Source organism: Cebus imitator, unplaced genomic scaffold (genome assembly GCF_001604975.1).
Source record: "Cebus imitator isolate Cc_AM_T3 unplaced genomic scaffold, Cebus_imitator-1.0 Scaffold84, whole genome shotgun sequence".
In the NCBI taxonomy this organism is placed as follows: Eukaryota; Metazoa; Chordata; class Mammalia; order Primates; family Cebidae; genus Cebus; species Cebus imitator.
In genome coordinates this window covers 1,352,705-1,357,147 of record NW_016107399.1, presented here as the reverse complement: position 1 = coordinate 1,357,147, position 4,443 = coordinate 1,352,705, and the positions used below count along the sequence as shown (strand labels likewise).

The following is a 4,443-nucleotide window of genomic DNA, read 5'->3' as shown; positions in this document are numbered from 1 at the left end:
TTTTTTTGAGGCAGAGTCTCCATCACCCAGAATGGAGTACAGTGGCGCAATCTCAGCTCACTGCAACCTCTGCTTCCCAGGTTCAAGCGAGTCTCCTGCCTCAGGCTCCCCAGTAGCTGGGATTACAGGTATGTGCCACAATGCCCAGCAAATCTTTGTATTTTTAGTAGCGACAGGGTTTCACCATGTTGGCCAGGCTGGTCTCGAACTCCTGACCTCAGGTGATTTGCCCACCTCAGCCTCCCACAGTGCTGGGATTGCAGGCATGAGCCACTGCACCCAGCAGAATTTTTGTATTTTTAACAGAGAGGGGCCTTCACCATGTGGGCCAGGATGGTTTCGAACTTCTCAAGTGATCTGCCTGCCCTGCTCTCCCAAAGTTCTGGGATTACAGGCCACTGAGCCTGACCTCTTTGTAACATTCCTTATAATAAACTGGTAAATGTGTTTCCCTGAGTTATGTGAGCTGCTCTAACAAATTAAAGGAACCCAAGGAGGGAAGTAGTGAGAGTCCAGATTTATAGTCATTTGGTCAAAATTATAGGTGACAACATATTGCTTGTGATTGGTGCCTAAAGGTGGGGGCAGTCTTGTGGGACTGAGCCTATAACCTGTGGGATCTGACGCTCTCTGTAGGTAGTTAGTGTCAGAATGGAATTAAATTGAATTATACAACCCCTACTTCGTGTCCACTGGAGAATCGTGGTGTGTGGCAAAGTCCCCCCACATCTGGTCCCAGAAGTGTTCTGTGAGTGTGAATATAATAGAAAAACAAATTGTCTTTTTCTTTGAGTGTATGTCTCTCATTAGATTCAAAATCGTTCTAAGATTCCGCTTGTAAGTGAGGTTTAAAGCAAACAAAACAAAAACAAATATATGAGTCTGGTATCAACAGTAGTTCTCAAACAGTACTATAGGCAATGCTCACCTGTGGGACTTTTTTTTTTAAACCTGCTAAAATGTCTAGGAATAAAATACTTTTAAATTAATTAAGTGATTCCCTTTCATTTGTTTTCTTTGTTGTTGTTTTTTAAATTATAATGCTTTTAGAGAGCTGTTTCACTTTTTCAGTACTTGATTTTTAGTTTTCTTTTTCATGTGAAAATCAAAGCTCATTGAACCTATTTCATGTTTTTGTTTGTTTGGTTGGGTTAGTTTTTGTTTTGTTTGGTTTTGTTTTTTAACCAGTATAAATGTGGCAGAATTTTGGTGTAATATAGTGATATTTAGAAGCTTAATGAAAAATATCTGAACAATCTTTCAATTAAGTTAATCTTAAGAACAAGAATTTAACTTCGTAATAAATTTAGCAGTGAGAGGGAACAAATACCTGGGAAAATATAGAGGTGTTTTTCACTTAAAGTGAATGAGAGAGAGTTGGCAGTCCTGAAAATAAGATGTTAGGTACAAGAAGTATGGTCATAACGGATCCCAATACATACATTCCAGGACGTTGCTTCACATGATGAATTTGTGACTTATCTGAAATTATATAAAGTTAATCTCTATTTAACAGAAACTACAAATGCTTATTTACTATAAATGGCATGATGATAGTTGTAGTGTGTGTCTTTTGAGATCTGCGGTGGCCAGGTAGAAGGCTATGATCCAGTCATATATAGTGAACTGTGTAGATGCCAAGCACTTACTTGTCATAGCTCATTTAATTCTCCAGACTATCCTATAAAATAGATATAATTTCTCAGCCAGACATGGCTCATGTAATCCCAGCACTTTGAGAGGCCGAGGCGGGTGGATCACGAGGTCAAGAGATGGTGACCATCCTGGCCTACGTGGTGAAACTCTGTTTTTACTAAAAATACAAAAATTAGCTGGGTGTGTTGGCACATACCTTCCCAGCTACTTGGGAAGCTGAGACAGGAGAATCGCTTGAATCTGGGAGGTGGAGGTTGCAGTGAGCCAAGATCGTGCCACTGCACTCCAGCCTGGTGACAGAATGAGACTCCGTCTCGAAAAAGAAAATAAATAGATATGGTTTTGTATTCCACCTGCCAGTCCCCGCCTTGGCCCTGCCCCTTCACCTCCTTCCTCCATTAATGTGTAGGGTCCAGAGGGAAACCTTCCCTTCATCCTCTGAAGTTTCTCTGAAAAATCAACTCACAAAATGCAGATTAATTGGAGAAAAGGTGTAAACATTTGATTAATGTGCTCACGGGAGGAACACAGAGTGACTGCCCACTCCCCAGTGGGTTCAGAAGGTTACAGAGAATATTGGAAAAAGAGGTTATGGGAGGCAGGGGAGAAGAGAGATTCTGTTAAGGGGATGACTAGGAAGAATAAAGGGATCAGGGAACAGACTAACTTGTAACTTGTACATTAATCTTGTGAAAGGGTCTGTTCAGGTGTGGTTATGTTCTTGGTCTTACAGAGAGGAGAAAAAAGCTACTGTTCCTTTTTGTGGGTCTGGATCTTAGGCAGGTAAAGGAACTTTGACTGTCATACTGTGCTTTGGGAGCAGGGGGAAGGTTAGAGAGACCTGGAGGCTTCAAAGTGCTATATTTTGGGGTATCAGTTTGTCACAAGGTGAACTCCAGAATTGGGGCTCAGCCCAGGAGGCCACATAAGTTCTTGGCTTCACATAATTCAAGACTGAGCCAACAGAGTAAAGTGAAAGCAAGTTTATTAGAAAGTGAAGGAATAAAATGTTGGCCACCCGTAGGTAGAGTACCTCTGAGGGCTGGCGGTTGGCTATTTTTATGGTTATTTTTGATCATATGCTACAGGGGTGGATTAGTCATAGTTTTCTGGGAAAGGGGCAGGGAATTCCTGAAATTAAGGTTCTTCGCCTTTTTAGACCTTATAGGGTAACTTCTGGATGTTGCCATGGCATTTGTAAACTGTCATGGCACTGGTCAGAGTGACTTGTAGCACGTCGATGCATTATAATGAGCATATAATGAACAGTGAGGACAACCAGAGGTGCTTTGTTCACCATCTTGATTCTGGCTCATTTTGGCTGGCTTTTTTTACCGTATCCAATTCAAGCAGCAGGGTCTTTGTGACCTGTGTCTTGGAAAACAAGTCCTGTCTAACTCCTATCTCAAGTGTCTGAGCCCTGGCAAATACTGCCTGACTTCCTAACTGCAGGTTCCCAGGTTCATTCTGCTCTAATGAAGACGAATTTTAAGGTGCCTTACTTCTGTACCGTATTTCTTTCATGCATATGAGCTCAGTTAGCCAAACTCTGAATTCCCGTGAGGTCTGTGGGAAAACTAGCCACGCTGCTGATACCGGAGAATGGCTCCTCCCCGTGATGCACTTATTTGGGCACTGCTTGCTTGTGTTAAAGCATATCCAGTAAGGTACGAACAGGGTCTTCTGCCCATCTCAGTAGTTCATCTCAGTTTAAACATACTATAGCAGTATAGTTTTGCTCTTGTTACCCAGGCTGGAGTGCAATGGCGCGATCTCGGCTCACCGCAACCTCCGCCTCCTGGGTTCAGGCAATTCTCCTGCCTCAGCCTCCTGAGCAGCTGGGATTACAGGCACGCGCCACCATGCCCAGCTGATTTTTTGTATTTTTAGTAGAGACGGGGTTTCACCGTGTTGACCAGGATGGTCTTGATCTCTTGACCTCGTGATCCACCCGCCTGGGCCTCCCAAAGTGCTGGGATTACAGGCTTGAGCCACCGCGCCCGGCCCAGGCTTCTCTTTTTTTAAGTCAGGGTCTCACTTTGTCACCCAGGCTAGAGTGCAGTGACGTGATCTTGTCTCAGTGCAGTCCCCACCTCCCAGACTCAGGTGACCCTCTCCTGTCTCAGACTCCTGAGTATCTGGGACCACATGTGAGTGCCACTACACCTGGCTAATTTTTGCATATGTGTATATATATATATATAAGTATTTTTTTTTTTTTTTGTAGAGATAGGGTTTCCCCATGTTGGCCAGGCTGGCCTCAAATTCCTGGGCTCAAGTCACCCACCCACCTTGGCTTCCCAAAGTGCTGGGATTACAGGTGTGAGCCACCACGCCCTGCTCTTCATAGCTTTGATATGTCATTAGAATCAATATGTTTTATTTTTGAAATGTCTCATATCGAGACTATTGAATTAACCTCTGACTCCAATTCCACCTTTTGCATCCCCAAATTCAGCCATTCTTTATAATGCAGACAGAGTAATCCTTCTAAAATAGAGATCTGATTATGCCTTTTCCTTGGTTAAAATCTTTCTTGTTGGCTGTAGGCTAGAATACCGTTAAGACACCTTACAATCTGCCCATAACATTTTCTCTTCATTGTCTGCAGCTACTGCCATGTAGCCTGTGCATTGACCAGGGTTCTTGTTCTTTCTAGCTCTGTGCCTCTTAGCAGCTGTTTCTTTTGCCAAGACCATGCCGGCGAAGTATCACCCATCTTTGTAGACTCCAGTGTTACGTCCTCTGTAAATTGTTCCTGGGTCCTACTTCCTTTCTCCAAGAAAA

General features: G+C 43.3%; 1 pseudogene; it reads right to left on the bottom strand.

Moving 5' to 3' along the window:
* The window catches only part of LOC108308267, a 19,274-nt pseudogene extending 14,919 nt beyond the window's left edge, over window positions 1–4,355 (bottom strand).
* Window positions 4,356–4,443: the final 88 nt, after the last annotated feature.